This window comes from Cryptomeria japonica, chromosome 6 (assembly GCF_030272615.1).
Source record: "Cryptomeria japonica chromosome 6, Sugi_1.0, whole genome shotgun sequence".
In the NCBI taxonomy this organism is placed as follows: domain Eukaryota; kingdom Viridiplantae; phylum Streptophyta; class Pinopsida; order Cupressales; family Cupressaceae; genus Cryptomeria; species Cryptomeria japonica.
Window position 1 is genome coordinate 411,876,166 of NC_081410.1, and position 21,667 is coordinate 411,897,832.

Consider the following 21,667-nt stretch of genomic DNA (forward strand, 5'->3'; position numbering starts at 1 on the left):
GTAGATCTTCTTCACTATCTCTGCGAAGGTTGTGCTATCATTTATGTTGCAGCAATTTGGCAACATACGCTTAGTGGTATATTTGGCCTAGTATTAAGTGTTCAAATGTTGTCATTGTCTATTGTAGGAAGTTTTTGGAAGATCAGTATAGCAGAAATTTCAATATCCATGAAAAAGTATCGAATGCCCTAGTGGAAGAATATTTTGATCTGGATTATGAGGAGTTTGGTGTGCAGACTTGGATAGAATGTTAATGTTCTATAAATAGTGTACTATCAAGTTTGCAAGTACTCTAGTTTCAAAGATGAAGAGACTAGTTGTTGTTCTTTGATAGAGAGTGTGTCTATTAGACTGTCTGGATTCTACTTGGTGGCTTTCAGATATGTAAATTCAAGTATTGTAGTTTATAGGACTTGCTTATTTGGTTCGTGTAGTGTTCTAGTTTGATTTTTGGCATTTCTTTCATTTTGCATGTGAGTTATGGTGGTTTGTGCTTGCTTTGGTCAGTTCTGTTAGGTCTCTATGTGCCTAGATGATTTATCTTGTCTGGATCATGCTTTTTGGTTCATATATGCATTGGAAGTTAAGTTAGAATATTGTTTTGGGTCTCACCATGGTGTGTATAGATTCACATTAGGTAATCTGTATTGGAAGATTTTTTTGGACCAATTGAATCTTGAGTTTATTGTTTATCTACACGTTTCATTTAGAATCGGCTTTAGAAGATGTATTAGGTTGTGCGGCTCATTGGAATCAACTTAGAAGGATGTGTGGTACTATTTTTGGGCCCCCTCTTAGAATGGAATGCATTGGATGTTATTGGTTCAAATGTCCTAGGTTATGTAATTTTATGTACTCTATTTTGGGACAACTTAGTCGAGAGTTTAAATGCATATATTTGTATATAAAGGTGAGAAAAGGTGTATGTTAATAGTATAGATGTATGAGGTTTTTTTTTTTTTTGATGAAAAGTGGTTTCAAATTATATGCAAACATATTAATTGAAAAGGTGTGTGACGATCTATTGACAAGAGCCTTGAGAGTGTTTCGTAATAGAGTTTGAGGTTATATATAATTGTCATGATATTGGATAATTGACAGAAACATTCAAGTTCTATTTCATGATCATGAGATCCTATTCCTCTTCAATTAAACAAGGGGAGAGGACCTAGTAGTTGAGCATGTTCCAATTGTTGTGATAGTAGTTGTTGATTGAATACCCACACTTGTTGATTTAGTGTCCATATTTTTTGACAACATTGTACCAATAGTTGTGACTTTAATACCTATAATTGAATTAAATATACCCTTAGTTGTATATTTGATGATGTGGACACCTTGGCAAAAAGAATGTTGATGTGGCATCATATTTGATGATGTGGCCCTAAAACCTTGGTTACATGTAGGGGACTTTCCAAATAAGTTGTTTTAAAAAAATGGGAGTGATTTGAAATTTTGAGGTAGGATTTTGAGAAGTGCAAAGTTAGGGTGCTCAACTACTAGGTCCTCTCCCCTATTCCTATCGAAAGATAGTGTGTCTCTCTTGGCAGCCCTTTGTATCTTGCCCTGAAGCAGTGAGTTTCAATTGTACAAGTCCTTTATATCTTTCCCTAAGGTTTTGTGCCTTAGTTAGAAAGTCTGGAGCAGTGAGCCCCCTAGCATGTGGCCTATTTATTATAATCATTCATATCTATATTGTGAATGTGATTCTCACCATAGTTTTTCCCTTCTTGGGTTTTCCACGTAAATCTGGTATTCATGAGATTGTTGTGTTTTGTGCTTTCACTAAAGTATATGTTAACTATGGTTTGAAGTTTAATAGATCAAAAATAAAGTTGTGTTATAGATCTGGACTAATTCACCTCCCCCTCTCAATCCTACAGTGTTTTCAATAATTGGTATTAAGCCTGGTCCCTTCTTGAGAAGCTTAACCGATTAAGGGAGATTTGAAATGGAATAGGATTTGAATATCAAATTTTGAAGGTACAAATTACTCTTACTGGAAAGAGAATGGAATTTCACTTGAAATCTCTATCGAAGAGAATATGGAAAATTATAAAGATTAGTTATATAGCTCCATAGAATAGTTCTTTGTAGACTCCAGATTAGATCAAAGATTTTGAGAATAATATAAAGGCTAGAGTTGCTATTGTTAGTTTCCTAAGTGATGAATTATTTGGTAAGGTTGTGAGATTAAAGACTGCTAAAGAATTTGGGGCAAGTTGAGAAGTGTGTATCAAGGTGATATGAAGTCAAACCAAGCTAAATTGACAAATCTAAAGCACAAATTTGAGAAGCTAAGGATGTTTGATGATCAGATCGTTGAAGTCTATGTACATAGGGTAAATGAGGTTGTAAATTCTATCAAAGATGTTGGTGGAAAAATAGAAGAAAACAATTTTGTGAGAAAAAATGTGTCGCTAACACTACATAAATCCTACAAATGCGAGAGATTTTCTATTGAGGAGAATAATGATGTGGATAAGTACACTCTATACCAATTTCTTGGCTCATTATATTCTCTTAATATTTTTGAAATGGATTGAATAAAAAAGTAGAGGAGAGAAGCGTCTTTCAATGTTTCAATGAAGCGTGAAGATGAACCAGTGGATAAGCTTGAACAAAACTTTGTAAGAGGACTAAAAAGAAGAACCAAAAAGTACAAAGGTATGTTACCTCTAAAATGCTTTAACTATGGTATAATTGGTCATTATGCTTCTATATCTATGTATAAGCAAGAATACAAAAGATATGATGATGCTTCTATATTTAGATCTTTCCTCTCTTCCATCTTCCGATCCTTCAGTCTCTTTTGCTTCAAGCTCTTCACCGACTTCTTCATATTCATCCTCAGATTTAGGGTTCCTTCGCAAACCAGCCAAGATGTTTCGTATTTCATTCCTCAATTCATTCTTAAAGTCTTCCATCATCTTCTCTAACCTTTGGGGGTTTGTCCTTCTAGGTGGCATCTCCTCTTCTACTCTGCCTCTAATCAGAGATCTATCCACCCCAAGGAATGCCTCAATATTCACAAACAACTCTTCCACTAACCAGTTCATAACCATGTCTGATACCACTTGGTGCAGCCATAACCGGTAAAACCCTCAAAGAGAATCAATCGGCTTATGCAGGAAGAGTAACACAATGAAAGCTCAACAAGAAAACATAGAAAGATTACAGAAAAATATCATATTATTGCCTTAGAACTTTTCGCAACCAATTGGTTATCATCATACAATCATCATAGAATATCCAATAGTTAATCGGTTACATGCAGGCTTCAAGAAAGATACAATCCAACCAGGACTCTACGAATCAATTGGATCACTAAATGTGAATCTCAATCCTTATTCTCAATTCTACTTCCTTTTCCCCTACAAATGATTACATATTTTCATATTTATACCCACCAAAACATATCTGGGTCAACCTCATAAGATTACATTTACCAATGCAAGAAAATGAAACATGTAACTAAGTCAACCATAAGAATTAAAAAAATCTTTCCAGAAAATAACAACCAAGAAGTGTGGTTCAATAGGAAGGTCAGCCACATGCCAAAGAACATCGAACAAGACCCAAAATAGATCCACACACTAAGAACAACTCTGGTAATGAAGGAAAGTTAACCAGTAAGCACAAGAATTGTCTCAGAACCCAGAAACAGTCAACCGGGAGCGATAACTGACCGAAAAAGAATCCAAATGGATTGAAAATATGGAATTAAGAACATGAACCAGCCTAGAAACCAAGAAATAGGATCTGCAATGAAAAGTAAGCAACTACCGGTACCAATGGCCAGTAAGAACGCAAAAAATTGCACATTGAACTAAACAAGAACTAAACTAAAAGAAACTATTTTTGGTTGATGCAAGATTGCTCATCGATTGGGGATGCTCATGCATCAGGATAGATACAAAAGTAGTGACAAAAACAAGAAGACAAGTGACAAAGATAGAGGAAAATGAGGCTTTTGTTAAGTAGAGATACACATATTTAAAGGTGAAGATGGTGATGATTCAAATGAAGGATTCCAAGTGTTCTTGGCAATAAAGGAGAAGGATAAAGGAAGGTCCAGAAGATCATAAAACATGAAGAACAATGGAACCCTTTTGAAAGAAAATGTCACTTTGCATCCTAAAGTTGAATCAAAAGCTTTGATCGTTGACTCCAGTTGCTCAAACCATATGACAGGTGATAAAATAAATTTCATTAAACTTAAGAAGTATGATGGGGGATTGATGAAATTTCTAGAAGAGGAAGTTGCACCTATTTGTGGAAAAGAATGCATTACAATTGATGGTAAGCATAAGATTGATGATGTTTATTATGTCAAAGGTTTGAGAAATAATTTGTTAAGTGTAAGTTAGATGTGCAATAAAGTTTATGGTCATATTTAAAGAGTCTAGATGTGAAATCAAAAAAGGAGGTACAGGTTAGTTAGTTGCAAAAGGCATGAGAATAGATGGAAATGTCTTCTATTTGAAAGATAATAGTGAAAGCAATTGTTTGATGGTGCAAGTTTGTAGACAATGGAATCAAATCGATATTACACCAAATTCTAAGATTGAATTTATTCATGTTGTTGCAGAAGAATAGAAAGCACTAGAAGTTAGATAGTTTGAATCAAGTAGAGGAAAGCTAGACATTAAACATGTGCCTGAAGCGGTAAATAAGAGTGAGACATAAATCATGACCAAGTTGAATAAATATTGTAAAGAAAAAGAAAATATAAAAAAATGAATCAAATCAAGATGAACTTACTATGATCCAATACAAAATGAATTTTATGTAGTCTTTTTCTCATGCTAGGGACTCGTCATCTTTCAATAGTAACCATTTTGCATGTAATAAATTTGGACATAAAATAAGTCAGTGTAGAAATCAGAAAGATTTACATTCATTTAATAAAATATGGTATGCTTGTAACAAGTTTGGTCATAAAGCTAATGTGTACATAAGTAGAATAATATAGAATGGAAATATGAATGGACCGTATGGTAGGAATATTTAGTCATTCAAGGGATATTGCTATACTTGTAGTATGTATGGGCGCAAGGTCGTTGATTGCAAGTCTAATATAATATTCAAAAAGATTGGTGATAGCCGAATTAATGGAAGTGAACTACAACAAGGTCTGGTATGTTATAATTGTAACAAGATTGGAGATATTGTTAAGTACTGCAGAGAAAGGAATGAGATGTCTATTAATCTGGAAAATAAGATTGATCTTAAAGGGAAGTTGAAGATAATGTGGATGAAGAAATTAGATGAAGATATGATTATGAATGGATCTAAACCCTTAGTTGGTGTTGATTCTTTTGGGAACTAAACTCAACGTCGTGTGCGGGGGAGAATTGCCTAAAAATCTTATGAAACCCCTCAAGGATTTGGCTATTGAATTGTCTTCAAAATTGTTGACTGATAAAGAATGCTTAGAAAACATGTGCTACCAATGAGAGTCTATAATACATATAACCAGAGATGTTTAGCTAGTGCATAATTCAATGTCATTATCTACTATATAAGTAGAATACTTTGTGACAATCTCTTGTGGTACTCAGGTCATGAAACAAAGTATTATATGGGAGACTCAAATCTTATCTTATATCTCCTAGATCGGTGTGATGGATTCTCTCAGGGGGAAGAGTATAGTATATGTTTCCTCAATTTGAAGAAAGTGGTTGCAGATGAGATTTGTCTTTGTTAGGGGGAGTATTACATGTATCAGAGAAAGAGAATGTGTCAAGAGAAAAGAGTTTAGAGGAATATTACAAAGGGGGAGAGATCTCTGAAGGAAGGTGACTATTTTCAAACATGTTCCATTTGTATTTGATTTCAAAGGGGCAGAGTTTTCAGTAGATGATGGTACAAGTGTTGCCATCAATAAAAAAGGGGCATATTGTTGGAAATCTAAGTTATGTTGTCATTGATGCCAAACTTTTTGGTGGTTCAGATGTGGTCTAGTCTTTTATCTTGCATTTGATGTAAAACTTTTTGGTTTGAATATAGTTTGGTCTAAATACAGTCTTATGCTATGCAAACTAAGTTAGTGGTTACAGTTCGTGATAGGTGAGTTGTTATTATGTAGTCAGGTAGGTATATGAAGGTTTTTTTATTTTGTATTGTTGTTGAAGATTGTGAAAAAATGGTGTTGTTGTTGAGTTTTATTGATGCCTCAATTAAATTTTATTGTGGAAGATGATTAGAGATGTATGATATCAATATATGTTGCTTGGTGTTATTGTTGAGTTTGATTGGTATATTAGTTAAGGTTGTGTTATCATTGATATTGCAGTAAGTTGGTGATAAATATTTAGTGGTATATTTGGCCTGGTACTAAGTGTTCAACTATTGTCATTTTTTGGTGGACAAAGTTTCCCAAAGATCAATGTAGCAAAAGTTTCAATATGCAAGAAAGAGTATTTAATGCCCCAGTGGAAGAATTTTTTGATCTAGATTGTGAAGAGTATGGTGTGCAGACTTGGATATAATGTTAATGTTTTGTGAATGGTGTACTACCAATTTTGCAAGTCATGTATTTGCTTACATGATGAGACTAGTTGTTGTTGTTCTGAGAGTGAGTGTATATGTTAGATTGGTCTCAAATCTGCCTGGTGGCTTCCGGATATTTTAATTCAAGTGTTTCAGTTTGGAGGACATGCTTATTTGGTTTGTGTAGTGTTCTAGTTTGAATCTCCGGTGTTTCTTTCATTTTGTATATTGTAGTGTCCACCCTTGACTTGATTTGATTTGACTAGACTTGACTTTTATTTCATGCTTGATGGACTTATTTAGACTCTTTAGCATGTTTTGGATTATGATTATTCATGTGTTTCAGTACTCATTATCATGTTAGACATTATTTGGACATATGTTATTTTTAATGACTTATATGGATGATGACACTATCATTATTGATCATGTGATTTCATAGATATATGTGCTTGATGGATCCTATATGTATTACTATGCTGATGGATTATTGATGATTTATAATGATCATGGATTTGATGTTATTATGATTATGCTAACCCTATTTCATGATTACATATGATGAGTTGATTATATGATGTGTTTGATTATTGCATGATTGTCTTTATGAGAGGGAAGATGTCACATCACTCATTGCAAGCGGGATTTGCCTTTGTGATTCCCTATCACTTGTATGTTATAAAATATATGTATATGTTGTATCATTGCTTTGTGGTTGTAGGATTTGCAGGTACCAGACATCGACTCCACCTAGCTTCACAGGTCTGAGCATGTCTTTAATTCCAATTGTTGACTAATATAGAATGCTTAGAAAACCTGTGCTTATTTTTCATTTATGAAATAAAAAGGAAAAGGAATTGTTAGTGAAATAAGATAGGAGTTCAAATGCAATGAAATGATTTACATGCAATTGAATGATCAGTATTATTATTATGAAACTAGGATTGTCATTGCTAATGAGCAATTGCATGCAAGTGAATGCAGGAACAGGTGAATGCGGATGAAGGGGAGAAAATGGTTCAAGTAAAGTTGTTTTAGCTCATGGACTTTGCTAGAATAGATGGAATCTCACACACCACATTAGAATTCATAATTTGTATCTTGCAAAGGTAGATGATTTAAATGACTTTATTTGAGTGTTTGTTAAGATTAGAGTGATGAATTTGGTATGAGTAGTTTTAATTGACATTTCTTTAATTCGAAGAAAGATTGATTTTAATATTTTTTAAATGATTATACATGTATTTTGATTTTATGTACATTTTGTTTGCAAATAACATATAAATTTTATAATGAAATGTATGAAATATTGTGCTTATATTTCCACTTTTTGATTTCTAGATAATGACATATATATAAACATATATATCTATGTGTGTGTGTGTGTCTGAAGTATATACACACATATATATACGTATATGATTTATATAATGTTTTGAAAAAGAAAAGATAATTAAATTTGAATTGATTTATATATATAATTATATGTATTATATATGAGTTCATAATAATAACTCAATCACACACACACATATATGCATACGTAATTATTATATATGTAAATATATTTATGAAATTAAATTATTTTGTTTTATGAAAATTCATTATATATATATATATATAAACATGAAAAGTGATTTATTTAAAAACATAATAACCGATATGGTTGGTGAATTTATTAATGCCAAGTCATAGTCAACAAAGAATGTTATAGGGAAGTCGACATTAGTGAAGTCGACATGGCATGACATAAATGCCACTAAGACTTGGAAATTATTTGCAAAGGGAACGGTATTAATGGTGACTTGTAGAAAACAATGAGTTAAGGGGGAGTGGATAAGAATATCGACTCACACAGTAACCAATACTTGGTGTTCAATTTGAACATAGACTGCATACATGGTAAAAGTCATTAGGGTAAACATTGCATGGCATGCAAACTGATCGATGTACCAATGGATTTGCATGGGTGGTACGATAAAAGAATAATAAAAAAGGGAGTAAGGCCTAAATCATAGCAGAAAACATAGCATACGACCTACATAAATATAGAATATTACTAGAACAAAATATGTAGAGAAGGATAGAGAAAACAGTATTGGAAAAGATAGAAGAAATAAACAGAGAATTGGTGAGGATAGAACAAAGAATAAATAATACGGAGTAGAGAAGAGAGGTTAAAAGAATAGAAATGAAAGAACACAAAGGATTGAATAGTAAAAAGGAAGGAAAGCATTGGAAATCTAGGAGCACTGCATTTAGTTTTGGAGAAGATTAGCATTGATCATATCACATTTGATTCAAATTTCAGAGGTAGGCTCTTAAACGAGCGATAGTTTGTTTTATAATTAAAGAAAAGAACATAATTATCTTGAGAGTTGTTTATTTTAGATCATTAGTGAAGAAAAGAGTTTAATTTTTTAATTAGTTTCTTGCATTAGAAGACATAATGATTATTTGAAATTTTGTTTGAATAAGCCATATAGGTATGTGACATTTGAATTATCATTTTATTTAATGACTGTCATGGTAAATTGCTGAATTCATTTAGTTGAATCCAGAGATCATGGAAAACATCTGTTAGTATCGAGAAAAGAAGTAGATAGTCAAAACATGTGGAAAAATAGAGAACTTATGCATTCTAAACATAGAAATTTGAAACCATAAGATTTATGATTATGCTATCTGGATTTTATGAGAAGAGATAAAAGAATGTGTACTCATAATTTCTATTTTTGAATTTTACTTTTGTCTATATGCTAAATATGCATACATGTGTTACACATTCTTTTTTTTTTAATTCTTATCCTTTCAATTTGTTTGAAAAGATAGAAGCGAAAGATTGTATTCTTAATAGATGTATTGGTTGTAAACAAAAGATTGTTTCTTCTATATCTATTTAGTGAAAGATTGTCTTCTTGTATATTCATTTTTTTTTAATACCATACAAACAATAGGAAAACTATATATGTTGTGTTTGTGGGAAATTTACCTTCCAAGATGGGTGCCAAATGTGTAATTATAGAGAGAATAGTTTTCTTTTCTATTGCTATGCATGGTATTACACTCGACCGAGTAACTTATTGACCATTGAAATAGATGGATATATTTTATGCTCTCTACCATATCCTTGATTGATCTTTCTTGTTTCTTTATATAATTAGAAAATTGAAAATGCATGTATCATTCTAGGGACGCACCAGATTCCATCTTGTTCGTGCAGGGTTGGGTATTCTCGATTGACCAAGATTTCTGGGGAAGTGTAAGCTTCAAGGTTGGGTGGGAAAAGCACCTAAATCTTGTTCTCGTCTTCATTCTAAAGATTACATTGAAGATGGCTTTGGATTGTAGATCAATGTATGCATCTCATCCTTTACTTTATATTTTTCTTGTTATTTGAACTTAAGGCATTGGAAAGTCCTAAGCTTTCTATGTAGATATGAGTGAGATACTACTTACAAATTCTTATTGAATAAAGAATTTTTATCTCTTTTTAGAAATCTCGTGTTTATTATGATATCAATAGAAGGATAATTTAGAACTAAGGATGGAATAGTGGAAGTAAATAGACTTATTAAAGGAATTATGAGTTTATCTAAGAGTAAAGAGTATTTCATTTTATAATTAAATTTAGAACATTTTATGTCTTTACACATCTTTTATGCATTATTTTTGTCAGCTTAGGTGGAGGAAGAAAATCGAGATCATTATATGAAAAGGTTGGTCAATTTGAATTTTTTAATAACCACAACTTTTTATCCCATAGGCATTATTTGACAAGTATCCCCTAATAAACACCTTGAAGTAAATCATGTTACATGGATGGTAGGAGGACTATGTTGGGGTGAATTATGTAGGCTATGTATTCCAATAGGAAAAATATAATGCCAATGAAGGAACAACCTCCTTGTAGGTTGAAATGAAAGATAGTGATAAAGGGTTGAAGTTCAAAATAAATGTACATCACACAAGGAGGGAGGAGTATTATAACAAATAACATCATTACAAGGCATGACAATAAATTTCTACTTGTCTTACTAAAGTATGCCTATTGAGAAGCACAAGTAGACATTGATTCAAGCTAATATACAATGATATTAAGAATAATAAACAATTAAGAACATATCATATAATGGTGGCACATATGACCTCATATACATAGCAAGTGATTACCATCAAAGCACATACATATGTAAACCATAACATATCATGGTAACCTATTTTGCCTCACATACACAATAAGTGACTTAGCATCATTCGCATACCTATGTAATATCATAAAACTTATCCTATGAATGTAATATATGTAATAAGAAACCCTAAGCAACATATCATATAAGAACTTAACACATAATTTATTTTTATAATAAATGTGCATTTGAAATTAATTAACAAATTCTATACACAAACACATCATTTGTATGCTAAGCATTAGATTAAGAACAACCCAATAAAAAAGAATCTAAAACAAAGAAAAAATTACAAGAAATATAATACCTTTTTATATATCTAACTAAAAACAACCCATATTTTAAAAAGATAGTATTACATAAAGAGAACATGAAAATATTTCAAATTCAAAAAATTTAATTATATCATTATACTAAAATCTATTTTTTTTTATTATTTAATTTAAAATCACCAAAAATTTAATGAATATTATATTTTATTAATAAAATATTAAAATGTTTAAAAATATTATAGTTTAAATAAAAATTAATAATTATTTTTTCGATCCATCAAATTTAATATTATTTTTATGAATAAATAATTTTAATTTTTTTTAATGATTAATCAATTGATTTTTAGTTCCTCCATGGGAGGATACTATAGTAATCATTATTTTTTAAATGGCTTAAATAGTTATTAATCATTGTCCTTCTCAACCAATCAACTTTTTAAAATTTTCAAACTAAAATAAAAATTTTATCTTTTCAAAAGTCAACATGCAATTTTCTTTAGCAAAAGTTATTTAAAAACTAATTTATTTATTTTTAAATGGCTTAAATAGTTATTAATCATTGTCCTTCCCAACTAATCAATTTTAAAAAAATTTCCAACTAAAATAAATTTAATGAAGCAAAGGAAGTTATCAGACCTTCAATTGGTGAACGATGAATCTCGTTAACTTGGTCGAGTGAGAGCCATTGAGGTGGAGAGACTCGGTTAACCTGCATTGAAGCTTCATTACCTACTAGCAATGGCGGAGAGAGAGAAGAGGGTTCCATTTTCCCATGTTCGCGGCCTAAGATCGCTAGGATGGCATGTATTTTTGATAAAATTTGGCTTTTTAAGTATGAACTTAAACCTCTACCAACATTACGAACAACTATTTGGAAAGGTCTTACATTTTGTAGAGAGAGTGATTGCTTTATGCTATCAAAGATTGGGGGAAATTCATCATTACTGAGCAGGAATTGCCTAGGGAATAAATTACCAACTTTTGCTTGACCATTCCATAGATCATACTAGCGAATGGCTTCCAAAAGTTGGTTATCATCCAAAAAATCTGCCTGAATCATTTTATGGATGATGTTTGTTAAGGGAACCCATGACTGCAACACATCAACTACATTGGAAAGGAAGATAGAAACCAGTTGGGAGGGAAAAATAAACCTTTTCTCCTGTGGATAAAGGATTTCTTCACCGATGATCCTTTGAATGTTGTGTTGTTCTTCCTTTATGCTTCGTCTCTTTTCATCTGTTTTATCATTTTTTATCTTTTCAAAAGTCAACATGCAATTTTTTATAGCAAAAGTTATTTCAAAACTGATTTATTTGTCATATGATTGGCCTATATTATTTTCAACAAGCATAAAATTCAATTTTTGTCAACAAATGTCAAATCATCTTTTTAACTGTGCTTACACAAATAAAACAATAAATAATTAAAAAATTCAAAACAATCATTTATTAATATCAAATCATCACAATAAAAATATCCTTTATAATTAATTTTTTATATAATAATAGTACTCTACATTTTCTATGCAGATGTTACTAAGCACAGAGCTGTACGAGTTATGTCAGGGAGAGGCAAACTAGTGAGGCTCTGAGGTCATGGCAAGGGAAACGATCGTTTGGTGCTGGGTTCTTTCCTATTTCTAATGCCATTTGCATTAATCTAAAAGCAGATACAAAAAAGGAAATTGATCATAATGTTTTTATTCTTTCTTTACATGGTGTGATGATATGCCGTTTTAAGGGTTTTTGGCCCAACCTCCCTCAGCTGCACTCATGGATCTCAGAATAGTGGGAGCCTCTTATTACTGGTAAAGTTCACATTTTCCCCTTGGCTAAGGGGTTTTTTATTGCTAAATTTGATAATGCCTTGGATAGAAACAAAATCTCATGTGATCATTTCTTTAGTTGGGAGGACAAATTTTTGTTGATGATTAAGCCTTGGCACTCTGATTTCAACCCTTCTTTTGAAACATTTAATAAGATCCCCATTTGGGTTAGGCTTCCTAATCTCCCCCTTCATTTATGGATTGATTCTCTTTTAGAGGAAGTTGGTGAGGCCCTTGGAGATATTTTGATGGTAGATGATGAATCCTATGATATTTTTCAATCCACCTTTGCCTGAATTTTGGTTGAAATGTATGTTTCAAAATGGCTACCTGCTGAGATTTTTCTCAAATATTCAAAGGGCTATTGGGTTCAATCTTTGGACTATGAAGGGATTCCCTTCCGATGTAGAAGATTTTTTAAAATAGGTCATGTGACTGCACAATGTGGATTTGAAAAAAAAGCAATGACAACTACATGGTGGAAAGGTGCTTCTCAACAACATTATACGATTGAGAAGAAATCTGAGAAAAATAGTAGTTTTTCTGAGGTGGTTGCCATGGAATCACAAGGTCTCAGGGCATCCTCTTCGAATGTCATTGATGGTGGGGTTGTTGATGATTTGTAACAATATCATGTTGAAACCCCTAAAGTGCGTGGGCATAGGCCTCAAGCTGCTATTTCTGGTGACTATTCTGATATGGCCATCGTTGCTTCGTCGCTTGTCGATGCTGGGGTTTTTTCGCTCACTGGTTCTGGTGCGGCTGTGTTTGTTGGGTAGAGGCAGACGGGTGATGCTGGGGTTTTATCATCCACTAGTTCTTATGTGACCGTCTATTGTGATTGGGGTTCAATGATTTCACCACCTACCGATGTTAGGGTTTTGTCGTCCGCTGGTTCTGGTGTGGCTGAGATAGTGGTTGCAGCCAGGCAATCATTCTTAGGATTTTGGCATGCTGGCTTGGCATGACAAGGCAATGCAAGTGGAAGAGGGATGGATTTCTGTTAAGGGCAAGAAATAAGTTCTCTAAGCCTTCTTTTGACATGACTTTCCTATCCCATAAGAGCAACTCTAAATGTAAATCTTGATGGTGCTTGGTTGGGGGCTGATTTTAGGCTGGCTGCTAGCTATTCTTTTTGCAACTTTGTTTTAGGTTGTGGAGGCCTATTTTTAAAAAACCCATGTTTTTGGTTATGGGTATCCTTTTTACCCTTGGTTGTCTAGTGCTTTCATGTTTCTTTTGTCACGACAACTTTTTGGTTCAGGGTTTGATGTTTTGATTCTAAACCTTTTAGAATCTTCTTTGTAAAGGGTTTCAAGGCCCCTTAAAAACATGATTTTCCCTTAATCCAAAACATTTCTTCTTTAATATTAATAAACATTTTCATTTGGGAAATCTAACAACCCTACCACTTATCAACAATTTTGAAATTAAAATAAAAAACAATTTTCATTATTTGACCGACTTGTTTTTTTCCAACTGAATGTGGATTAAATTTTTACTTTGTTTGTATATAAATATCATATAGTGATTATTTAATATATATTAGTTTATAATATTGCTTTTTCAAAAAATTTTATCTACTTAATTTTTTAAGCTAAATTAAACGTGTGTTTAATTAACTTAAAAAATTTTAAAATAGTTGAAAATAATTTAATTTTTTACATTTTACATTTTTAATATATGATTAAAAAAAAATTAGTATTGAAATAGATTAAATAAAAAAATTTATTTCTATTTTTAAATTTATTACGTTTAATTTTTATTTTTTATAAAGATGGTTCGAAATAATTAAATATTTTATTATTTGTTTTGAAATTTTTAAATATATTATTACTAAATTATTTATAGTAAAATTATATTTAATTTTTATTTTCAATTTCATTTTAATATTTATTTTGAAGTTTTAAATATATTGTTGACAAAATATTTGTAATAAAAATATATTTAATTATTTTATCTTGATTTTTTATTTTTTATTTTTTAGTCTAAAATAAAGATATTCAAATTATTTTAGATTTTAAAAGAATATAATTTTTTTAACTTGTTCACTTACTGAATTAATGTCTCTAGTCACCACCTTAACATATGAATATATCTATAAGACAATGTTGCAACACTTTTCATGATTACATTCTATTAGTATAAAAATGTGTATACCAAATGGGCTTCCTCCACATGCTATTATTAAAATAAAAGAAAACAACATATATACATATCTCTATCTCTCCCTCTCCCCGTTTCTCTTTATCTATCAATCTTCTTATCTGTATGTCTCTATTTTTATCGTTAACTGTCCCTCTACCTCTCTATCTATTTCTTTCTCTTCCTCTCCCCCTCTATCTTTATCTCAAGTTTTATCTACTCTAAACTAATGACAGGAACATGAAGCTTTGCATCTCCTGTTTATATCATCAACTTAAAGCTATAAAAATATATTGTTAATTTTAGTTAAGTTCATTCGTAGAGAGTAAAGGTATACCCATATATATATATATAGACCCTAAAACAAATATAGATTGAAAAACAGGTCGTCAAATATTATACACTATAATAAATCCATCTGCTTAAAAATAAATAGTATACAAGTGAAGGCAGTGGCCAGCAGCCAATAAGGTTACCTTCATCACCACTTCCATCTCAGCCCCTCCTGCCCACCGCTGGTATTCTGTGCTCACCACTCTGTGATCCTCCCACCCCACCACCAACATACTAATGTTTTCACTTCTCTTTCTGCAGCTTCCTCCTCCACTGCCCGCTCTGTTTCTATTACTGCTTTTGCAATTGATTGGATTTCCATTGGATTCGGTGGAGAGCAGTTTATCGATCTCCTCTGTGCTGTGCACAAGGCCTTCATGATCACTTGAATTCTCCAGCTCGGGTTTATCTGATTGGCGTTCATGTTGTTGCTGTGATGTTGAGCTTTTTGATTTTGTCCTGAAACTTTCGGGCTTTGGAGATTTTTTTCTGAAGATGTCATACAAATCTCCATGGCCATCGTCTGGTTGAAATGTGGGCTTACTCTTTGAAGTATTCCTCCCTACATACACAAAGATTTGCAGTGTGAGTGCGAGTAGAAGCACTACATTCTGGCATATATGTACACCTATGACAATGCTTTGAAGAGGCATGACAGTACTAAAATCTTTAGCGCCCCACTCGTAATGTAGGAAGGACAACAATTTAAAATTCAAATAGATTAAAAGTAAATAATCTATATTTTACTTATTATTTTGGAATCAAGTTTTAAAATGGTAAATACTATATTTATTATTCATTTTTTGTTTTTAAATATATGAACCTTAACAATCATTTTAGGTAGAGATGGGAGAAACAAGTGCAGGAGCGGGAAACAAAGATTTTCAAATTGTAAGTGATGGTGGAGACAGAGATGCAAAAAACGATGGTGATCCATTTGGTGATGCTTCGGTGTTGTTTGCAGAGTTCATTTTGGCCTTGGTTTTGTGCCCTTTGGTGTGAGTTTTTGGTCTAGGAATTGTTGTCCTTCTCTTTCATTGTTCCCTGATGGATGCCCTTGTGCCTAGATGGCTTTCATGTTGGTCATTGTTTGTGTTGGGTTTTGTTGGGCACTATATCTTCGACTCCATTTCTGGAGTTTTGCCTTTCATTGGTTTGGTGGTGGTCTTTGATGGTTGTGATGGGTTCTTCTCTTTCAAGTTGGCCAGATTGGTTATTTGTTGGGTTTTTTCTTCTTTGGGCTGCCTTTTCCCCTACTAATGCTTTTTAGGGTGGTCTATGTGGGCCTCCCTTTGCTTTTCTCTGCATTGTGTGGGTGCGTAGATGGTTGTATCTGTCTATATGGAGTGGTTTCATCTTTCCTAAAGTTGGGCCCCTAGATTTGGGTACTCTTTTTTTCCTTTTAGGGTGCCTTTGTTGCTTTACTTCTATTTGCTTGCAAAGTGAATTTGCTGATAGTCGACTTGTGGCTTGCTTTGTGGGTTGGTAGAGAGGATTTGAAGAGGGTTGGTCTATGGCTTGCTTCGTTGGTCAACAAAGAGGGTTTGAAGATGTCAACCAATGTCTTTCTCTGTTAGTTAGTTTGGGGGATTCTAATGCTCAGAGCTCTTGGTCTAGCGTTGGTCTGGTTGATACAATGACTTCTATCCCAGTTGTTGTGAAAGTTGAAAATGGAATTTTGTACCCTTGTGTTCTTGGCTAGAGTTCTCATGGGCTTGGCTTCCTTCCTTTTGAGGAAGATCTTATTGGATCTCCTTTTTGGAGTTATCTTGTTGAGTGTGTGTCACTTAGATTTGGATTTCTGGTGAGGGTTTTTATTCCTGTGTTTTCTCCTATGGGACTCATAAAGGTGGTTTCTATAGTGGAGGTTGTTTTAGTAGATACTTTTGTGGGGGCTTTGATGGCTATTGGCTATCCTAGATTTATTGAGGTGGGTTGGGGGGTGTTTTTCTCTTCAGGTTTGTTCCCTAGAGAATTCTACTCCAATTATTACTTCTATTTTTCCTTTTGAGGTAGTTTTTGTTGTAGAACTTTTTGGAGTAGTACCTCAGTGTGGAGTGGCTCATGATGGAAGATGGGTCAATGGTTCATGAAAATGGATTTTTTTTGGCTCAAAATGGGTTTTTCTGATGTGGCTCTTGTTGCCACTGATCTTATTGAGGTGTTTTTAGATGCATAACTTATTGGGGACTTACTTCATAGTAGAGTTGCTCAAAAAGAAGCTAATGGAGTCATGTACCTACAACTTCAAGTTGTTTCCTTCACTATTGAGAATTTTGATGTGGTTTATGCTTCTACTAATCCTATAGAGGTGATTTAAGAAGCAGAGTTTATTGAAGTCTGGCCTTAGAGTGGGTTAGCTCAAGATGGAAGACGAGTCAAAGGCTAGTGGGTGTGGATCTATTGGCTCAAAATGGATTTTTCTACTATTGCCAACCTATTGTGGTGGTTTTAGTTGTAGACTTTGTTGGGGCCTATCCTCGTGATGGTTGGACAAGGTGAAAAGATTTGTTGTTCTTGCCAATGCTCTTTTTGAGGAGAGTGATTGTTTGTTGGAATCCTTACTATGGCCTTCTATTATGGTGGAGACCATTTTTTTGGGTTCTTGGGGTCTCCTAGAAAGGAGGTAGTTGACCCTCTCTTAGCTTTAGTACTCAATGTTGTGAGGGACCTACTTTGGATTCATTGTAAGTGTTCTTTTTGGCTTTGCATCTCAACCCTTGTGGTTTGGGTTTGTACCCTGTCTTATTGCTTCACAAGTCTTTGACTAGTGTGTTGTTAGTGGTCTGCTTGGCCTTTGTTTTGATAGAGTGTTTCTAATTTGGTTATACTATCAGTATACTAATGTTAGTGCATTGATAGAGCTTTTAGTTTTTAGTTTCTCCAATGGGCTACTTGTGTGAAGGGCCAACACCCTAGTATTGTTGCTTATCTTAATCAAAAACAATAATTTATAGTTGATACAATTTAAAAAGAAAAAAAAACATAAGAAACATTGTTATTCATCCCTTCATAATGTTGAATCAAGAAAAAGTATTTATTAATGTTTCAAAAGGACAATTTTGAAATCAATGATATTCACCTAGAATCAAGAAGACCTTAAACAACTATGAAAAATATATTAATTACAAGAAAACAAGAAAAGCATATCCTTCCTCATTCCTTTTTATCAAGCTTCAACCAATTTCTTCATTAGACATTTTGAATCACTTCTTTTCATTAGAAACTACCAACCACTTGTCTCGTGGGAAAAAATAAGGTGTATTAAAAGTAAGTCATCAACACTAGAATATAAAGTTGACTATCTTACCAAGAATTTTTTTTTGAAAAAAAATGATACACTAGAGAAAATATTCTATATCAAGATATATTTTTTTCTATTTTAGATAAATAGTTAAGATGAAAGGTGACAACCCATGAAAATAATTGTGTTTGTAGTGCACACAAATATATATATATATATATATATATATATATATATATATATATATATATATATATATATATATATATATATATATATATATATATATATATATATATATATATATATATATATATATATACTATTCAAAATATATACATTTTATTATTTTATATCATTTCAATTTTAAAAATTATATGTGTCACTTTCTAGTGATTACCTTAAAAAATAGATCAATATTAGTTATTTATTTTATTAAATATGTGACATATATTTATACTTTAATTTTAAATAAATGTTGAATTCATTTTATTAATGGTGAACTTTAGAGGAAAGGGAGATTAAAGGATAATTAATTAAATAAATAACTTAATAGAATTTTTTTCGAAAGGGTTAATAAAATATCTAGTTTTCTTCAATTAATACTAAAAGAGGAAATGTGTGAAAAAATTGGTCTGTCTATTGGAAAGACCCAAAATGTAGGTTTTTTATTTTAAGCAGAAGACAACTTTGTTCTCCGTCAATTTATCTACACAAAAAAATTCTTGCACAATTGATATTGATGTTTCCTAAATTATCGATCATGTCATAAACGCTCTTCACCAAACAATTGTGTCTTTGGAGGATATCAATTAGAAAAAAAATGGATCATTGATAATTGTGAAAATGGATCAATAGAAATTTATATCTTGCCAAAAAATTCTTTTTGGTGGACTTCAATAATGGAAATGATAGAGATGCAATCTTGTAAAATAAGCCATGACGCTTGTGTGACCTCTATATTTAAAAAAAAAATGGACACCTAACTTCAACCCATGAGAAAAGTGTCCTTCAGAGGGTCCCTAGTGGATCGTACAATATAATCTTCCCTTTGAGTTTGAAAGGAAACTTGTAGCCTCATAATGACAATTTCCACATAACCCAAAAGAGAAATTTAGCAAATAAGTATTCAAAATCCATATGCAAGAGAATAGACAACATACCCATCAAAAGGTGACACAAGATATACCCTTGGAAAACCCTCATGAGAAAAAAAACCTAGTCTCCAAAATAATCCATCTACCATGCATTATTCAACAATACAGTTCATTACAATACATCCATGAACACTTTTGAATCACAAGCCATGTACAAGCATTCTATGTGAACAAGCATGGAACCACACATATCATGCCATGTTTCAAACCCTCACGAATGCTACAAAAGATGCTCTCAACACCTAAGCTAAAAATAGCCAACCTTACACAATTACCCTTGTGGTTGCTTTTATAGAAGCAGACTGCCACAAAACCACCAAGTGGTATTACATAAAACCATGTGACTAAGACCATGAGATTACAAACCATTGAGCCTTCATTTAATATTGGATACTTACTGTTCAGTTTATTTATTTAATTTTATCGATATTAAATAAATACAATATAATATCTCAATGTGACACCCATATTAAATATAAACCCCAATGTTACAATTTACAACACATAAAGTGGTCCATATTACTCTAAAAAAAAAAACTAAGAAACAACATTATATGTCTCAATATTTACTGTATGTTTCAAAAAGACAATTTCAAAGTCAATGATATTCATGTAGAATCAATACCTTAAAAAAATGGAAAATATATTAATTATGAGGAAACTAGAAAACAACATGGTTCCTTAATCTTCATGAGATATTTCAAATCACTTCTTTAACATTAGAGACTACCAACCACTTGTCTCTTTAGTGAAGAAAAGGTTGATTATCTTTAGTACCCTTTCATAATGCCACTTTTCATGTAATTAAGTTAGAAGCTACATAATTAAGTTTTGGATGTAATACAAATAATAACAATTCTATAGTTATGGGAATTCTATATTTTTTACTGTAATTTTTTAGGTTTTTTCATTAATTTTTTTTTTTTAATTTGTTGGGATTGAGATTAGTAGTTTGTCATAATATCTCTTTCATAAAGAGTTAATAATTGAAGTCTCTATTTTGTGAAAATCATCTTTCACATGATCCTTTGTCTTACGTTTAAAAAAAAATGGTCTTTAGCAAGCTCTTTTATAACTATTCAACTTTGTTAGTACATCAAAATTTCTCCAAATTTAAAATTATATTAAAGGAAAAATTGAAAGTTACAGATATTTAGCCTATCAATTTGGAGTTTAGTTAGGATATCGCCACTTTTTGGCCCTTCATGATCCTGCACATGGTACCTTGAGTCTCAATTTTATCTAGGTTCTTAAGGAGGTGGTTGAGGAGCTTGATTTCATTGTTGTTCAAGTGCTCTTCATTGCGTGTTTGTGTGGTGTTGTGCTCTTTCTTCCTCTTCCTCTACAACAAACATTGTTTGCATGTAGTCGACATAGCTTGTTTTTGTTTTCCAAGTGATGGTATTCAATTTCGAAATAATATCTTCTTCTTTGTCTTGGAAGCCTAAATTGGGCTGAAGGTCGAGGGTCACGTTCTCAAATGGGATAACCATTATGATTCATTCTAAACATATTTTTTATCCTAAATACAAAATTTGATCCTAATTAAGCTAGATGAGGGTTCACTTTAACAACATTGCAAGATGAAATGAGAACTTTGAAAGCAAATTGAGATGCTAATTAGCTAGGTGTGAATTCATTTTAACAACCTGCAAGGAAATTAAAATGTGAAGTTGATTCCTGTCTATGGTGAAAATGGAAACAACAATATTGAAAGACTAAATGAATTCAACCACAAAACCCTAGCCTAACAACAACAAAGATCCACCATAACATATGAAGATTACCTAAGACAATGTGAATCAACAAAATCACAAAGATTATACCATCACATGTCCACTAGGGTTTGAATCTCCATTCTTCCTATCTCCATTGATCTTGCTTGATATATTTTCTCTCAGATTTTATGTGTGCACAAGAGCTCAACAAAGAACAGAAATGTGGTTGCAAGTAGGCTTGATCGCATATGAAAGTTTGAATGCTAGTCTAGGAGTGCTTAGGAG